Source organism: Panicum virgatum, chromosome 2K, assembly GCF_016808335.1.
Source record: "Panicum virgatum strain AP13 chromosome 2K, P.virgatum_v5, whole genome shotgun sequence".
NCBI classification, from domain to species: domain Eukaryota; kingdom Viridiplantae; phylum Streptophyta; class Magnoliopsida; order Poales; family Poaceae; genus Panicum; species Panicum virgatum.
In genome coordinates this window covers 50,325,564-50,344,901 of record NC_053137.1, presented here as the reverse complement: position 1 = coordinate 50,344,901, position 19,338 = coordinate 50,325,564, and the positions used below count along the sequence as shown (strand labels likewise).

General features: G+C 53.0%; 1 pseudogene; it reads left to right on the top strand.

Annotated features, from left to right (window-relative positions):
- Window positions 1-2,583: 2,583 nt before the first annotated feature.
- LOC120683125 lies at window positions 2,584-12,383 on the top strand (annotated as a pseudogene).
- Window positions 12,384-19,338: the final 6,955 nt, after the last annotated feature.

Genomic DNA, 19,338 nt, shown 5'->3' with positions numbered 1-19,338 from the left:
AAGGGAAAAATCACGGGCGCCAGCCAGCAAATCTTCACTATATCGGGTGTGTGTTTACAACGCCTAACGGCGGCTTACAAGAGGAATAGAATGTCGAGGAGCAAACCCTAGCCTTTTCTTTTGTGCAATGAATTTGGATCACAATATAACAAACTCCACCTTGAGACAAATTCCTTCTTGTAGCATAAATCAAATCATCACCTGAACACAACAAAGAACAAAACTTCTGACGCCAAATAGCCTATTAGGCTAAGCTGTCAAACCAACTAAGCTTGAGCAAAACTCAAACTTAGCAACAGGAACTGACTTTGTCTTTGTCATCATATCAGCAAGATTATCATGAGTACTGATCTTGTATACCTTCAATTTACCTTGTGAGATGATATCACGAACATAATAGTACTTGACATCAATATGCTTAGTTCTCTCATAGAACATCTGATCTTTAGTGAGACAAATAGCCCTCTGACTGTCACAGAACAGGTCAATGCAAGAATCAACTCCACAAAGCACAGCAAATAAATCTTTCAGCCAAACCGACTCCTTGCACGCTTCAGCAATAGCCATATATTCTGCTTCTGTGGTAGACATAGCAACAACAGACTACAAAGTAGCCTTCCAACTCACAGCACAACTGCCAACAGTGAACACATATCCTGTGAGTGACCTGCGCCTATCCAAATCAGCAGCATAATCTGAATCCATATAACCAATAAGTCCCTGATCAGTTCTCCCAAACTTCAAACAAGAATCTGCTGTCCATCTGAGGTACCTGAAAATCCACTGAACTATCTTCTAGTGTTCTTTACCAGGATTAGACATGTATCTACTAACCAAACTCATTAGACAAATGAAGCTGAATCAGAGATAGGGCCTTACGATCTCTTCGCTTTTCCTCAGCGGTCTACTCATCCTTCTTCTTCTTCCCAAAGCCTTCCAGCGCCTCATCAAGATCCTGAGATTGCACCAAAACAGCACGCATCTTGACTTGCCACAATGAGAACCTCGTCTTGTAATCCAGCGGCGGTAGATCATACTTTTGTCGATGCCATCGCGGAACCCTAACCAAAGCTCTGGTACCACTTGTTAGAAACGACGGCGAAGAACAACAAGACTCCCGGCGACGGGCCTCCGCTTCGCTGCGTCGGAAGTCGGCCTTTGCTTTTGTGCAATGAATTTGGATCACAATATAACAGTGGGAAATATTATTATGATTTAGAAGCTAAAAATTGGTTATAGATGATCCAATTAGATGGCTAAAACGTGGGCTAAAAAATAGCCAAACTCCCAACTAAACTTTAGTCCATTAGCTAGCGCTCCAAAGTCCAAACCCATCTAATGAGGGCTGATTTCTGATAACAGATAATACAAATGACTTTTCTTTGTCATATAGCTAGAGTTTAGCTCAGATATCCAGTTAATGTACAAACGTCCAAACTTTAGCCATGGTTACACAGACTCTCCTGTACGCAACAGGTGAGCCTAACTCTCTGGAGAGAGTGGAGACTAAAGAAAAAGAAAAAGAAGGCACCTCTACTCTAGAGATCCTAAAGCCTGTTGCAATTGCCCCTTGCCTAGAACTCGGCCTACAACTCTTGGCTATGCTATCTCCAAATGGGCCTCAACAAAACCATTGGCTCCTGATCCTGGAGCGCTCTTAGCCCAATCAAGGATTGGGCTTGGCGAGCCGGCCCATCCCTCATCACAAGTTGTCCAACTCCAACGGGGGATATCTCAAAAAAAAAAAAACTCCAACGTGGGAAACCAAACGAAATCACGGTTACGCCAAATGGGGAAGGTTTCGGCCGCATCATCGCGACCGAAAGAGGCAAAGCCTCACGCATCCGGAGCAAAAGCAACCAGAGCCAGAAATATCGGGGAAATCTATTTGTAGCGCGCGCGAATACGATTAGAGTTATCGCAGAAGTATTTTTTTTACCCAATGATGTCCTTGGCCCACCACTGACCCCATGTTGTGGCCAGCCATCCAGCACGTGCAACAACGGCTCATGCTAACCTGTTAATGTGGAGGATTAGCTTGAAATCAAAATTTAAATATGTCCAATTTATTACAAGATCATATACGAATTTGCTAAATTTACTGTATTTCTTATTTGCTTAGAACATTTTCATTTGTTCTCAGAATATTGATTTTCATTGAGAACATTTTCTTCACACAAAACACTTTACTTTGTTCTCAGATTTTTTTTTGTTCTTAGAACAATATTTTTATTGGAACACTTTTATTTGTTCCATAATAATTTTTATGAGAAATCACAATGTTTGAAGCAGCATCTCGTGGAACATCTTGCTGGAACAATTATAAATGTTCTGAACAATCATAATTGTTCCGAATTTTACAATTAATTTATTCTAATTTCTTTAAATATGTTATTATAAGAAACACAATAGTTCAAACAAAATTTAATTTGCACTCTTATTTTGAAACAGTGTTTTGTTATTTTTTTTGTGCATAACTACCGAGCCGTTGCTTTCACCTTCTCCTAGCGATGTGATAGGCTAGCTGCACAGCGGAGGAATCATGGGCCTAGAAGCAAATGAAAAAGTGTAGCGCTTTGGGTACGGAGTACATGTGCGATGCAACAACTCCGACTCGCGCGCGCTAAGCATAGACACCCCCGAAATATCTCCTCTCCGCTCCGCCCCCCTGCGCTTTTGCGCCCTTTTCTCCTCCTCCTCCCCCCAACCGCAGCCGCACCAGCACGGCGCCGCCCCGTCCGTCCCCGATGGCCGCCGCCGCGGGAGATAACGGGGGAGGGCGGGTTCGCGTTCGTCGCCTCTGCGGAGAAGGCGGCGGCGGGGGCCGGGGACCTGCGCGTGGCGGAGGCCGCGCGGGAGATGGCTTGGGAGCAGCTCCACTCGGGCCCCTGGAACGAGGTTGGGCGCCGCCTGGCGGGACGCCTACGCTCTCGCCTGCCTCCACGTCGCGCAGCTCCGCGCGGGCGGCGACCGGGCCGCCGCGCTCAAGGCGCTCGACATGGGGCTCATCATGGGGGGCAACCTGCTCCGCGCCGACCTCGAGGCCGCCCTCGCGCGCATCTCCGCCGAGCCCCGCGGCGAGGAGGGCGCGTCGGCCGTCGACGAGGAGGACCGGAGGTGGAGGGAGGGGCTCGACAGGAACCGAGACATCGCTGATGTGAGATCGCTGTTGCCTGTGTAAGATTTCCTGTTTGTGTATCAGCTCATTCGTACCCACGTGTGTCCGAATTGCGCTGAGATTTCAGGGGCCTGTTGTACTTACTAGTATGAATAGCTTTTTCTTTTCCCATTTCTGAATGCACTTTTTGAAACACTGGAACTACAGTGCTGGCAGCTTGGGATGAAACTGGGCCTGCTTAGAATACGTGATTGGCTTAATTCATGATTCTGTGAGAACTCGGTGTAACTAGACCAGGCACATGATGCAATTGCAGAACCTGTGGGAGACGAGAGGTTACATTTATGTTCTGATTGTTTGGACAAAGCTACAGCGAGTCCTATCATAATATTTTTTCTGGGGGGTAACTTACCTAGGATCATTCATATTTTGTGGGTCTACTTTTCATGGAAGGATAATTGCAGGCTGTATTGAATGGAAATATCTCCTCTAGTTACCTGAATGCTTAGTTGTTTGCTGAATTTGTTTTGCTGATGGAAAGATTTCTAATTCATCACTTGTCCCTCATCTTGTAGTGCTGTTAACAAATAATTTGTTTCAGGCACTCAAAATTCTTCCTGCAAAGGCTTTATCCTGTAAGAAAGTCGAGAGGCTATCACACATTTCCTTGGAGGAGTTTATATGTAATTACTTTTTACGTGAGTCCCCTGTCATAATCAGTGGTGCCATCGATCATTGGCCTGCAAGGACAAAATGGAAGGACATTAAATACCTCAAGAAGATTGCTGGAGATCGGACTGTTCCTGTCGAAGTAAATGCTTCTCTTATACTAAATGCTGAAAGGTTTTGGAAGTATACTATATAAATTCCATTAACTTTACAGTATCACTTTGAGTATGTATTTGCCTTTTTTCTCTTGACAAATGCATTTAAAGGCCAAGGAAATAAAATGTAGATGTAAAACTCATTTCCATGGTATTTTAAGTGTATCTGAACATTATGCTCAATGTTATTACTTGTTTCTATAAGCTGTTCCAATTGTTTTTTTATCTCAATCCCTAGTTATTAAAACGACGTTTAAACGTCGTGAAAACGACGTTTAAACGTCGTGAAAACGACGTTTTCACGAGAAAACGTTCTTGTGAAATCGACGTTTAAACGTTAAAACGTCCGTTTAAACGATAAAACGTCCATCGTTTCGTTAAAATCTACCCTCTATTCGTTTCGTCGTTTTATCGTTTTAATAACCCTGTCTCAATCAGCCTTGTCATCAAGTAGCATTAATTAACGATAAAAGAGTGTAGCCTGTATTTGTCTTGGTTGTACCACTGATGCTATTGAGATGTGTAACTTCGATCTTTTGACATGCAGCCAAAGCACTAGTTAAACTGTACCTAAAAAACACTAGGTAAATTGAAACTCTTTTAAACTGCTCTCTGCATAAAGTAGTATCCAAAGGACTGAAAATACTACTCCCTCCTGTTAAAAATACTTGGCACCATTGACTTTATGCCTTTATGGTCATAGTCTTTGAGATGCAACGTTGACCACTATTTTCTATTAGAATATAGCTGCACTACTCCATGATTTGTTTTTGTTTGCAACCTAAATATTTCAAGCTATTGATGATCAAAGCTTCAAAAGTTTGACCGGATCTTAGTCAAAATGTCAAGTATTTGTGACCGGAGGAAGTATATCAAACTGCAATTCACTGAGATATTACAATTCACAAGAAACACATGTTTTGGTGGATCTTATTAGAGTTGCATGCTTCTTATTGATTTCGGATTGCTGGTTATCTGAATAAATTACAGTCCAAACGTTTTTCATTGTTTGTGATGATTATTTTGGTTCACATATGAAGTTGATTTTCATCAGGTTGGAAAAAACTATGTGTGTAGTGAGTGGAAGCAGGAGCTTATCACATTTTCTCAGTTCCTTGAGAGGATGTGGTCAAGTGATTGTCCATCAAACTTGACATATCTAGCTCAGCATCCATTGTTTGAGCAGGTAGTCAATCTATCACTGTTATTCTGTAGTAGTTTGGCTTTGTTCAGTTGTGGATTTTACTTCATTGGATTGAGCAGATAAAAGAGCTCAGTGAAGACATAATAGTTCCCGACTACTGTTATGTTGGTGGAGGTGAACTACAATCACTCAATGTTTGGTTTGGCCCACACGGAACAGTGACACCATTGCACCATGACCCACATCACAACATCTTAGCTCAGGTAAAGCATGTCTATGTTTTCCCTTGTCGGTTTCCTGCATCAATTTAAAGTCCAATTTAAAACTGGTGGTCCTACAATTTGAAAAATGAGCTACGAACAAATGCCAACCTTTTAAGATGTAGTTTGAAAGGATATATCCCCAACCATTTACTTGGCTTTGTTAAAATATCTTGCAATAGATAAGATATATTTTAACATAGCCAGTTAAAAAAAATCTTGTAATGTGGCACGGCTCTGTTATCTTACTTTAATAACAGGTGAACCATGTTCTATTTTAGTTATCAGATAGCTATGCCCTACCTTTTCATGCATTAGAATTAGATGCTATCTCAATGGATATATCCCCAACCATTTACTTGGCTATGTGAAAATATCTAATATGGTAGCGTTCTGTTAGCTTAATATGTTAACGGGTGAACCATGTTCTGTTTTAGTTATCAGTTAGCTATGCCAATTTGATCTTTCATGCATTGGAATTAGATGCTGATAGGAACGGCATTCCTACCGCGACTGCGAAGGTTGTAGGGATGTGAGGGAGGAGGGCGAGGCTTGGGCAGCCGGCGACGTATGGGCGCCGTGGCTGCTAGGGCGGCGCTAGCGGTGGCGGCGGCGCGCGAGTGTGGAGAGGGATAGACGAGGGTTTGGGGCGGCCCCTTGAGGCCAAGCCGAGATTGATACTCAGCCTAATATTTTTCCATCTAGCGAAGAGTATTTAACTTACAAATTGTTCCACACTTTAGGAAAGTAAATAAGGCCCTAAGGAAATAAATCGACGTGGCTCTTCTAGCCACTTGTGCGGCGCCCTCGGTGTTGGTACGTGATCCACACCGGGGCCGCCGGCTGCTGCTCCTGGGCCTGGCCAGCTGCTCCTGGGCCCTAACATCTCTCCGCCCCTTGGGAAACAGCTCGTCCTCGAGCTAGAAGTCGGGGTAGCGCTCGACGAATAGCTCCCGGGGCTCCCATGTCGCATCATCCGGAGATAGACCCTGCCACTCGACGAGGATGTCCCGCACGCCTTGGCGTAGACACGCTCGGCGTACTCGTGCAGGCGTCAAGACCACCCTGCCATCATGAACGGGCGGCAATGGCGGCGTGGACGCAGGAGGGTCGCCGTGGAAGGGCTTCAGCAACCCCACATAGAAGACATTGTGGAGGCACGACCCCTCTGGAAGTTGCAGGCGGTAGGCCACCTGCCCAATGCGCTCGATCACCTGGAACGGACCTCCATAGCGGGGGCCGAGCTTGCCCTTGGGACAACGCTCCAGCGAGTGGGTCGGCTTGTGTAGCAGGCGGAGCCAGACCCAATCGCCCACCGCAAACTCCAGCTCGCGGTGGTGAACGTCGTAGTAGTGCTTGGCGTGCTGGCGAGCCTGAAGGAGACGCTCACGGACGTCGGCGAGGAAGGAGTCGCGGTCGCGGAGAAGCGTGTCGGCTGCGTCCATCTGGGCCGCGCCGGCGGTGTGTGGTAGTAGCGCCGGCGGAGGCCGCCTGTAGACCACCTCGAACGGCATCGCCCGAAGCGCCGTGTGGTAGGAGGTGTTGTAGCAGTACTCCGCCCACGCGAGCCAGTCAACCCAGGCTCGCGGGCGGTCTCCCGTGGCGCACCGCAGGTACATGGGCAGCACCTTGTTGACGATCTCCGACTGGCCTTCCGTCTGAGGATGAAAAGCTGTGCTGAAACAGAGCTGGACGCCGGCCATCTTGAACAGGTCGCGCCACATGTGATTGGTGAAGACCGGATCCCGGTCGCTGACGATGGACGTCGGGAAGCCGTGGAGCCGAACAATGCCGTCGAAGAAGGCGTGGACGACCGACGAAGCCGTGTATGGATGGCTTAGGGCGATGAAGTGCGCATACTTGGAGAAGCAGTCCACCACAGTGAGGATGACCGACTTCCCGCCGACCTTGGGCAGGCTCTCGACGAAGTCCATCGAGATGTCCGCCCACACCTGAGAGGGGACCTCGAGGGGCTGGAGCAGCCCCGCTGGCCGCTGCGTCGGCGTCTTGTTGCGCTGGCATGTCGGGCAGGCGCGGACGAGCTCCTGCACCAGCCGCCTGTCGTGGGGGATGTAGAAGTCGGCACGCAGACGTTGTAGGGTCTTCTAGACGCCTCATGGCCCGCTGAATGGACCAATGAGAGCACCCGCTGGCGAAGGTCGTCCTGGGCGGGCACGAAGATGCGCTTGCCGTGGAGGAGGGGCCCAGCGTCCCAGCGCCAAGGAGCCGTTAGGCCCTCACCCTGGTGCTGGGAGGCCTCGCCGTCGGTGGAGGTAGCCGCCCGAATGTCGTCGATGAGGCTGAAGGACGGCTCGGAGATGGCGTGGAGCGCCGCTGCGTCGTCGGAGCTGGACTCGCTGTCGCGGCGAGAGAGGGCGTCGGCCGCGGAGTTGAGGCGCCCCGGACGATACTCCACGGCGAAGTCGAAGCCGAATAGCTTGCTGAGCCACTGGTGCTGCGGGATCGTGGACAGCCGCTGGTCGAGGAGGTACTTCAGGCTGTAGTGGTCGGTGCGGACTAGGAAGCGGCGCCCCCACAGGTAGGGCCGCCAGTGCCGCACAGCCTGTACCAGGCCAATGAGCTCCCTCTCGTAGGCCGCCAGCTTGACATGGCGGGCGGCGAACGGCCTGCTAATGAAGGCCAGAGGTCCGGACCCCTGGTCGAGTACGGCGCCAAACCCGGTGCCGAAGGCGTCGCAGTCGACCACGAACTGACGCTCGAAGTCCGGCATTTGCAGAACGGGACCGGTGGAGAGCGCTTGCTTCAGCGCCGCGAAAGCCTCCGCTGCTTCCGCGGTCCAGGCGAAGGCCTCCTTGCGCAGGAGGCGAGTCAGGGGTGCAGCGACGGCCCCGAAGTTCCGGATGAACTTCCGGTAGTACCCCGCGAGTCCCAGAAAGCCGCGGACGCCCCGTGCCGAGCGGGGCTCAGGCCAGGACGCCACAGCCTCCACCTTGGCGCTGTCCATGGCGACGCCCCCGGCCGAGATGATGTGGCCGAGGTAGGCGACCGAGCTGGAGCCGAAGGAGCACTTGGAGCGCTTGAGGTGGAGGTCGTGGGCACGGAGCGCGTCGAGGACGAGGCGGACGTGCTACACGTGCTCGGACTACGAGGAGCTGTAGATCAGGATATCATCAAAGAAAACAAGCACGAACCGCCGAAGGAACGATTGCAGGACGTCGTTCATGAGAGCCTGGAACGTGGTTGGCGCGTTGGAGAGTCCGAACGGCATGACGAGGAACTTGAAGTGGCCGTGGTGGGTGCGGAACGCGGTCTTCTCCACGTCGGCCAAGTGCATGCACACTTGGTGATAGCCGGAGCGCAAGTCCAGCTTGGTGAAGAACTTGGCGCCATGCAGCTCGTCGAGGAACTCGTCGACCACCGGGATCGGGAACTTGTCCTTGGAGGTCTTGTCGTTTAGCGCGAGGTAGTCGATGTAGAAGCGCCAAGTGCCGTCCGCCTTCTTGACCAGCAGTACGGGCGCCGAGAACGGGGACGTGTTGGGTCGAATGATGCCCTGAGACAGCATCGTGGCACACTGGCGCTTGAGCTCGTCCTTCTGCAGCTGGGGGTGGCGGTACGGTCGGACCGCCACTGGAGCCGTGCCCAGTAGGAGGTGGATCCTGTGGTTGTAGGGACGGGACGGCGGCAGCCCGCGCGGCTCGGCGAAGACGTCATCGTACTGCTGGAGGAGGACGTTGAGGAGGGGGGTGCTCGGGGTCGGCGGCCAGGGCCCGCAGGCTCGGCTCGAAGATGTCGTTGCGGGGGGGGGGGGGGGGCAATTCCCCGCCAGGAGACGCGGCGCCCGTGCCATGTGAACGCCATGCAGAGGTCCTCGAAATCCCACAGGATCGGGCCCAAGGTCCGCAGGTAGTCGACGCCGAGGATGACGTCGAAGCCGCCCAGTTCAATGCCGAGGCAGCTGATGGTGAAGTCCTCCTTGCCAATATGCATGGTGATGTTGCGGGCCACCACCCCACAAGGCACGTGGTCTCCGTTGGCCACCGTCACGTGCGTGTTGGTCGTCGATGTCTCCAGGCCCATGCGGCGCATCAGATGCATGTGGACGAAGTTGTGCGTAGAGCCGCTGTCGAGGGCCGTAAGGTGGTGACCGTGGGTGTAGACGGGTACCATCATCGTGTCCTCCGTGCGGATGTCGGCGATGGTGTGCAAGGAGACCACTGGGGCGGCCTCCTCGGCTGGCTGGGCGTCGGCGTCTCCGGCCGCCGCGCCGTCGGACGTGTAGTCGCTCACCTCCAGGAAGAAGAGGCGCTGGCACTGGTGTCCGCGGACGTAGGGCTTGTCGCAGTTGTAGCAGAGGCCCTGGCGGCGGCGCTCCACCATCTCAGCGGGGGAGAGACGGCGGAACTGCCGAGGCGGTGGCATCAGTAGGGCCGTCGCCGGGGCTGCCGGTGCGGGCAGCGCTGGGGGAGCCGCGTGTGGTGTAGCTGGCGGCGGTCGGGGCGGGCACTGGGGTAGGCGCCCTGCGCGCTGCGGCGGAGCGGTTGCCGTGGCCGCTGCGCGACGCTCGAAGGACCGCGCCAGGTACATGGCGGTCTGAAGATCCTGGGGCGCCCGGAGCTCGACGTCTACGCGGATGTGATCCGGGAGGCCACCCACGAACAGGTCGGCCTTCTGGAGTGGGGAGAGCTCCGGCGTGTGGCACACCAGGGCGTTGAAACGCTCCTGGTATTCCTGGACAGTGCCGTGCCAAGGGAGCCGTGCGAGCTCCGAGAGACGGTTGCTTCGGACGGCTGGACCGAAGCGCTGGTTGGCGAGTTCCTTGAAGCGTTCCCACGACGGCATGCCCTCGTCCTGCTCGAGGGCATAGTACCAGGTCTGCGCCACCCCGGTCATATGGTACGAGGCGAGCCAGACCCGATCCGAGGCCAGTGTACGCTGTCCTCGGAAGAACTGCTCGCAGCGGTGGAGCCAGTTCAGGGGATCGTCGGCGCCGTCGTAGGATGGGAAGTCAATCTTGCTGAAGCGAGGGACGCCCAGACGCTTGTTGAGGCCGCCGGTCCCTGGTGCGAACGGCGCACCATGGGGGAGGAACGCGGGGATGTCGAATGTAGATGGGATCGACGACGGCGAGTGGGGGAACGGGATGCTGGTGATGGGAAGGGAGGGCGCTGTCGTCGGGGGTGCCGTTGACAAGGCCGGAGCCGTTGACGAGGAGCTTGCCAGCGAGGTCGACCCATAGCCCGGCATCCCATAGGGCATGGAGGCGCTAGGGTTTGGTGGCGCGGACCAGCATGCCTCCGCGGAGGAGATGCGCTCCTCCATGCGTGTCTCCAGGCCGTTGATCAACTTGGTCATCATGGCGGCGAGCTCTTCCACCGTAGTCGGCGGCGGTGATGGCGCTGGGGGGCTCTTCCCGTCGCTTGGCATTGCCGATACCAGGTTGATAGGAATGGCGTTCCTACCGCGACTGCGAAGGTTGTAGGGATGTGAGGGAGGAGGGCGAGGCTTGGGCAGCCGGCGACGTATGGGCGCCGTGGTTGCTAGGGCGGCGCTAGCGGTGGCGGCGGCGCGCGAGCGTGGAGAGGGATAGATGAGGGTTTGGGGCGGCCCCTTGAGGCCAAGCCGAGATTGATACTCAGCCTAATATTTTTCCATCTAGCGAAGAGTATTTAACTTACAAATTATTCCACACTTTAGGAAAGTAAATAAGGCCCTAAGGAAATAAATCGACGTGGCTCTTCTAGCCACTTGTGCGGCGCCCCCGGCGTTGGTACGTGATCCACGCCGGGGCCGCCGGCTGCTCTTGGGCCCTAACAGATGCTATCTCAATGTGACATCTACGAGTGCTTATAATGAATAGATCAGAAAGTTGAGCATAATCTCCGGTTAAATTCAGTTAACCAGGTAAAGATCTTGGCAAAAGGCCTTTGCGGGCAACTACCTGTTTTGAGTGGTTCTAGATGTTATCAGCTTAAAAAAAATCATAGTGATACCTGTTTCGTTAGGTAAGTTTTATCAGCAGTGCAGTGGTTGATGCTTGTTTTTCTAGGTCTTGGGCAGGATGTATATTAGACTCTATCCTGCTTCAATATCTGAGGAGCTGTATCCACACACAGAAACTATGCTAAGCAATACCAGTCAGGTATGTATATCTATTCAGTTAGATATGTATTTATGAGGAAAGTCATAGAGATACCGTTTGCGGATCGTCATGATGTTACATATAGTTCTGGCAGCTAAAAGTTTGAAATACTGAACTTCTGGATTTGTATTGTTAATACTCTCTTCACCACTCTAAACAATGGTATTGCAAACTGGACCATCTTGCTAGTGCATTTTGATGGCTTTGCATACAAAAGGTTTCCACTCTCCACTCTATATGTCATTTGTTTTCCTTCACGCTTATTAGCATTTTTGATATATTTGTTTTCCATTTCGGTACATTTCTGGCAGGTAATCAGTGATTACTTTTTGGGACTGGTCATTCTTATTTCTCTGTCCAAATTATCTACATGAATTCTCGTTTCCAGATCTTGTTGGGCTCTGCTCGCTGTAGTTAGAATGCGCTGCTGTTGTGCTAATAATTGGCTATGCAGGTAGATCTTGACAACATAAATTTGAAGGAGTTCCCTAGGGCCGAAAACTTGGAATTCATGGATTGTATACTGGAGGATGGTGAGCTGCTTTACATTCCACCAAAATGGTGGCATTACATCAGATCTCTCTCCACAAGTTTCTCGGTTAGCTTTTGGTGGCGTGCAACAGTTCAACCTTCAGGCGGTTCATAGCGTTAATTCTCTATCTCTCCCTCGCCAGAATCAGATTGCAGAAGACTAAAGAAACCTGACAGGATCCTTTGTTTCAGGTGACATCCTCTTTTAATGGATGTAGGCACACGTCACATATGTGGCGTTGTTAGTTTTACCTGTGATTCAGATACTGAAACTGCTCATATACTGCTTGTAACAATGCGATGATCGATTATCGCGCTATCATCTGATTCTTGAGAGTTGAGGTTGAAGGGGTTCAGTAGTCCCCACTCCCCAGTGTCATTTTCTTCAAATTGGGTTGCCTTACTATTGGTGTCACCTTTCTTCTTGTTTTTTTTAGAAAAGAATGGTGTCACCTTTCTCGTTACCATTGACCAATACCAACCACAAATCCGGTTTCTGTACGAAGACCCCATTTGAATGTCAGTTGCCTGTAATCACAGGCACTGCTTTCGCTCGCCTACTCGGCGGCCTGTCTTATGCAAACTGTTCCATGCGTTCCCTGCCTGCAGGCTAGCCTGTGATAGTTCGTGGCATGGCTCGCATGGGGTACGTGCTTGGACAAGCGCATAGCGTATGGCGGTATGGCCGTATGCAGAGGTTCAGATGTGATCTTTAGTTTAGACACTTCCGTCTGGTATATGTATGTACTGACTCTCAATTAAAGTAACGGTTAAAGAAAGTTCTGTAACATGAGGCGTGTCCAAATTCGTAGCTAGAATAGATAATGCCAGTTTTCTTCTGGTAGGGCAGGGGCAAATCTTGGTTGGTGCCCTCAAAAACTGCGAAGCCGCAACAGTCAACGGCGGCGAGACATTCCGGCGTTACCTGCAGCCCCCTCCCTCGCCGCTTTCCGATAAAGCACTGAACCTTCGTCCTTGTCCTTGAGACACACAACCACTACAAGAGAAGCGAAAGATGGACGAGGGAGGCGCTGTGTGGACCGTGCGCACATACACATACGCATGGAATCGAAGCAAAGCGAGGCCCATACCATACAGCAAAAGCCTAGTACTTTGAGCACTGCACGGTAGCAGCAGCAGCCTAGGCATATGTGACTGCAAAAAGACAGGCATCTACGTCAAATTCTTTTGGCGTCAATCTCCCAGCAACTTCCCTGCCTGCGTCGCCGCTGCATCCGCGGGACCACCAGCCACCCCGCCGCGCATGGCGCCACGGAAATGGAGCTGCCCGAGCCCGGCCGCGGCCTCCCCTGCCCTGCCGATGCGTCGCGCCGTGCCCACCATGGCACGGTACCGCCCGTCCTGGCTGCTCTCCGTCGATCGATCTGCTGCTGTGACATAGCATCCGTCCGGTGCGGCGACGCCGATGCCCCCTGTGTCTGTGTCCGTGTACGTGCCCTACGGCGCCGTCGCGCGGCACCCCGCTTGGCTTGGCTCCTCGCACGTGCTACCGCAGCTTTTCCGTTCCGTTCTTCGACTGCACGCGCAACGCAACAGTGTCATCACTGCGCGCGAAGCAGGGTCCGCACTGCAGAGGGCGGTCACCATGCATGTCACGCCGCTCTTTGTTCGTAGGGCTCTGTGGCAGCTCCTGTATTCAGCCCCTGCAAAACCCACACGTTCCGAGCACGCTCATCTTTGGACCCGTATCGCTAGGACCGTCTCTTGCAGCGCACTAGCTAGCCTCTGTTCCGTCTGCTGGTCCGAGCTTTTGCGGTGGTACAGGTTTCTGCTACGGCGCACTTGGTTTGGTTTCTACTTTCTAGCTTGTTTCGCGTGCGGCTCGTGCAACGTTGCGGCCGCTTTTTTTTTTTAAATTCTTACTTAGCAGGTGTAGTTCCGGCAGCAGCATTGCAGTGCAGCAACACTGATGAATTCTTTCAAAGAAAAAAAAAGCAACACTAATGAATGATGGTTGAAGGAGCAGGTTAACGCAACCTACTCCGACCTGCGGTAGACAGAAAGGACTACTGTGCGTTCACATGCATCTGTTGACATGCTCAACTAGTTTAATAATCAGAGCTAATAACCAGCCTTCTACTACCGCCTTGGCACCTTGTGATCCTGAACATACAAAAATTAGTATTCTTCCTCTAAAAAGAAGAAGAAATTAGTATTCTAGGCCTACATGTTCTTGTTGTGATTTGTAAAAACGATTAGCAAAAGCATCACCACCCCTAGTATATTAAACAGCATCCACGAGGGCTAGACAGACAGACATCCTTCCAGGTATATGAAGGCTCTGAACATTCTGCATGGCTCCGCCTGCTCTCCGAGCTGTTATTTTGTTCCTTGCTTTGTGCCGAGACAAAGGCATCCGGGGGATGCCTACCTGGTTTCGTTTTCTTGCTCACTGGCCTCCCTGCACATACCTTTTAAAAAAGAGCAAAATGGAGGATAGAAAAGGGACATAAAGACAAAGAAAAAGGGGCATACCAAAGTTTAAAGGGGGAAGATATGCTCAAATGTCTTTGGTTTAGACCCCTAAGACTTATCTTTTTTGTAAATTTTCATATCAAACAGGTGCGAAACGAGTTGCAAGATATGCACAAACAATTGAAAGGGTTTGGTTTGGTTAAGGCCCGTATCTAGGCTTTACCAGTGCCAGCCGGAGGCGTCCCATCCTGTTCTCCTCATGCACGCTAGTAGGATCCATTTAGCTAGGCGCCATTGGAAAAGCTCTCAAAGTTGCAAAGAGAAAGCGAAAGGATAGATCACCTTTTTGTTGGTTGTGCCGTCTCTAACCGAGCCTTTTCCAAATCACCGATCTCTGATAATGTCGCCTAGAGCTTTTTTTCGAAACCGTGACTGAGCACGTTTTTCATTAAGAAGAAGAGAATTACAACGACGCAGCTACGAGAGAACTCTCGCAGCGCAGGAATACAAACCACCAAGAAGGTGATTAGCGACCCAAAACAAACCTAAAAAAGCAAGAAAAGAAGGGGGAACCCCTCAGCTCCAAGAAAAGAAGGGGGAACCCCTCAGCTCCGGGAACCTAAGACGACCAAGAACCACTGAACTTGTGGATGAAGAGCCTGAACACCATGACTGCCTACACCTACCGCCAAACTTAAAAGATGGCAAAGCTTCCATCCAAAGATGACGAACAACCCAAGCTACCATGGCGGCAAAGCATCCGCCAATGCGACGACGGCGAAGCATCCGTCAGAGCAACATGAAAATGGTGGCAAAGCATCCACCAGCGGCGGCAAAACATCCGCCTAAGCGACGACGGCGAAGCATCCGTCAGAGCAGCAAGACAATGGTGGCAAAGCATCCACCAGCGGCGGCAAAGCATCCGCCGAACTCCAAGTAGCCAAACCAGCAGCACGATAGGGCAGATCAAGGTGAGGCAAAGAAGCACACACATGCACAGGAGCAGTAAGGCTGGCTCCACAGCGACGAACAGCACACCGCCGACGAGTGGGGATCCCGAGCAGGCGACACCACCAGGGGCCCACACACCGGCGGCAGGTAGGCCCAGTCGCAGCACCGGCCACCGGTGCAGAGGTGCCGGCGACAGGGGCGGCAACCCCGGGTGGGCCCAGGCATGAGCCCAGGCACGCTGCACAGGACAGCGCAGCCAGTGCCTGCCGCCTCGCCGTGGCAAGGGACGCCTCGCCAGCGACCCACACCGGCGGCCGGAGATCCGGACCGACGCCGGAGACCGCCAGCACCGGCGAGGGGAAAGCCGCCCAGCGACACCGACCGAGAAGGCCACGACCGGATCCGGCCTGGGGGAGGCCGGATCCGGCCCCCGGCGGCCGGCAAACTACGGAGCTGCAAAACCATGACCTAGGCTTGGGGGCGGGGGAGGAGGAGGAAGAGAGAGGGGAGGGAGGGAGGATGCGAGCTGAGCCGGTTTCGGCTCAACCGCAGGCCGCCGCCGCCGCCCGAACGGTCGCCGGCGGCGGCAGTGGCCACCGGAGGTGGACAGGCGCGGGGGTTAGTGGCGGCTCGGAGTCACCTACCCATTTAACTTATCCTGACTTGTGATCCGTGAAACTTCTTTTGCATTATTGGCCATATGATACAGCTGGGACCTTGAGCTTTGCCTCTGCTACGAACTAACCCTGTTCCAAGGTTCTAATTTAACTTACTGGCTTGGGATCTCGTTAGCTTTCTGCGGTAACCTTTTTGACTAATCGCTAGGCTCAAGACAGTGTCAGGAAGAACAGGCTCCTAGAGATCCTCCCCTGCATTAGACAATCAAGAAAAAGTGAACTTTAGAGCTCTTTTAAACTGATGAGGAACAGTAAGAATGTTTTTTGTGCAATGGACCTACGTATTCTTGCGGTGAGCTTGTCCAGGTGCCGAATTGAAGCAGTGGGTTTTCCCAGCTTCTGAATTCTGGGAGGCTTCAGCAACCGTAATTGGCCAACGCCCTGCATCAGCAAAAACAAGTCAGCCAGGCAGCAACGCAGGAAAGCCTGCAGGGTATCACCATCACCACAGCAGGTTCATTAAACTCAGCTCGTTTCATAATCAGTAGGGAAGAGAGAGCACGACCATTGGCCTTGTTTGGATGCGTGCTAGAATCCTAGCGCTAGAAGAGAATTTTTCCCGCATGAAGGACTGAATGAAGTCTATTTGCAAAACCTTTTTAGGTATGACTGTAACTTTTCGCGACGAATCTAATAACGGTAATTAATCGATGATTTGCTACAGTGATACTACAGTAATCATCCTCTAATCGCGCGGTCAAAGGCCTCATTAGATTCTTCAGGGTCACTAGCGCGGGGTTCTGGAGTTGGTTTTGTAAACTGACTTTGTTTGATACCATAATAAGCAGTTAAAGTGTCACTATTCACTATCGCATTACAAAACCAAACGGGGCCATTGTTTGGCCCACCTCCCAACTGCCAACCACTCCTAAAGTTATGGAAACACTAACCCTACATGACTACTAGTAGTTTGTAATGACGAAATTTCGTGCAAAAGAAGTCACGTCAACGGTTTGACCAGATGTCGGGAGGGTTTTTTCGGACAATAATTAAAAAATTAATTTCAGAACTCACTTAAAAACCGCGAGACGAATCTTTTGAGGCCTTTGACCGCATCATTAGCACATGTGGGGTTACTGTAGCACTTATGGTGTCGGTACCCTGTAGCGGGGATACCCACTCTTACTGCAGCAAGGCAGGACCCGCGTTGTAGCCAGGCCCCACCGGCCAGGCTCTTTCCTCACCAGGACAACGGCCCCGGACCCGTTCCCCGCCTGGGGATGGGTCCGGAGACGCCACGTGTCTCTAAGGAAGGGAAGCTCCGAGCTGACAGCCGAGGCCTCGGACCCCCCCATAGGAGTCCGAGACCTCCTGCGCCATCCGGACCCCCCTTACCGTGTGGGGGTCCAGAGCCGCCACGCGCCCCGGTGGCACGGGCGCGGGCTCGTGCGCGAGTCCTCCGCAAGGAGACTCGCCCACCCACCGCATTTAATGCGAATGGTTGAGGCGTGCTCTGTCGCCGCGGCACGCGGGACAGCCTTTGTCAGGCCTCACTGTGCACCGCGTATTACCAAGGTGCACAGTGCGGCCGCCTGTGCCGCGCCCGCGCAGAGCCCGTCTGCAGCATTAAATGGATACGACGGCACGGCACTTTTCCATCATGCCGCCTACGCCGCTCCCTACACAGCCGTTCAGCTACGTGGCAGGCGATGCCACTAGCTACGTCTGGCATCGTCCCGACAAGACGGCGCCTGGACATGATGAACGAGGGACACCAGGAGCAGGCAAGGGATTTCCGGAGAGAGATCCCCGCTGCCTGCGATGCCATGATGTATGAACAGTACGTTAATTTATACTACACCGTTGGGCCCACTTGTCGGGGACCCAACAGCCATGTACGCGCCTCCCTTGAGATATAAAAGGGAGGCGCTCGCTGCGCACTACAGACTTCAAGCTCTCCGCACACACCAGCCCTGGTGAGCTCGCTCACTCTCGTGGGAAGGCAATACAACACACAGTGGACGTAGGGTATTACGCTCCGGTGGCCCGAACCACTCTAAATCTTGCTGTGTTCATCGTGTTCTTGAGTGAGATCCATCTGGGACTAGCTAACCCCCGAGTACACACCCTCTGGCTAGGGCGGGTGCCTTCCGCCACCCGGCCGTGGTTGCAGCACCACGACATTTGGCGCGCCAGGTAGGGGGTTTAGCTAGTCGCAGTTCATCTCCTCTTCGTCCCCATGGTTCGTGTGGACGACGTAGAGATGACGGAGGGTGTGGCGTCCTCCACGCCACACGCCCCTCGTGTTCCTGCTCCAGGGGCAACTGTGCCTGCGGAGCAGCCACCGTCGGCAGCAGCGCGCGCTGCTCGCCGGCAAGAGTCAGGGCGCCCATCAAGGGCCCCCTCACAAGCTGCGAGCGGCGGAGCGCTGGCAGCGGCTAGGGAGTTGCTTCGCAACCCCCCGGCTGAAGCAGCCTCGCCAGAAGCCCTGAAGCAGTGGCGGGATGACGTTGACCGTCTCCTCTACCTGGCTTAGGCCTCCCCCAGTTCTGCAAGGACTGGGCAACGACCTCCGCCGGCAACGCGGTGGTACCTTACCGCCAGCGTCAGGGCGGTGCGTCGGCATCCGTGCACTCCCCTACCGTTAGGGGTGCACGAACAGAAGACCTGCGGGCGGAGCTCAACCGCCGGCGCGCGGGAGAGGATGCCCGCGTCTCCGTTGAGAGGGCGCGAGAGCGCCGTCTTAACATTGAGGGTCGTAACCTCGACGCTGACTTGGACGTGGTGGCACCCAAGCCCCCGGTGAACGCCCGGATACAGCCAGGCGCACCAGTTGCTGGAGTGGGCTGCGCTGCACTGGCGAACCACCTCCGAGCAGTGGCATGGCCATCCAAGTTCCGCCCCCACCTACCGGAAAAGTACGACGGTACCACTAACCCGTCGGAGTTCCCGCAGGTGTATGTTACTGCCATCACAGCGGCTGGTGGCAACGGCGCCGTCATGGCAAGCTACTTTCATGTAGCCTTGTCTGGGCCAGCCCGGACCTGGCTCATGAACCTCACACCTGGGACGATCCAGTCCTGGGAAGAGCTCTGTGCGAGGTTCACAGCAAACTTCGCCAGTGCGTACCAGCAGCATGGTGTGGAGGCACACCTCCACGCCGTGAGGCAAAAACCCGGAGAAACGCTCCGGGCCTTCATCTCGCGCTTCACCAAGGTACGGGGTACCATTCCTCGTATCTCAGATGCATCTATTATCACTACTTTCCGCCATGGGGTACGTGACGAGAAGATGCTCGAGAAGCTGGCGACGCACGAGGTGGAAAACGTCACTACGCTTTTCTCCCTGGCAGAC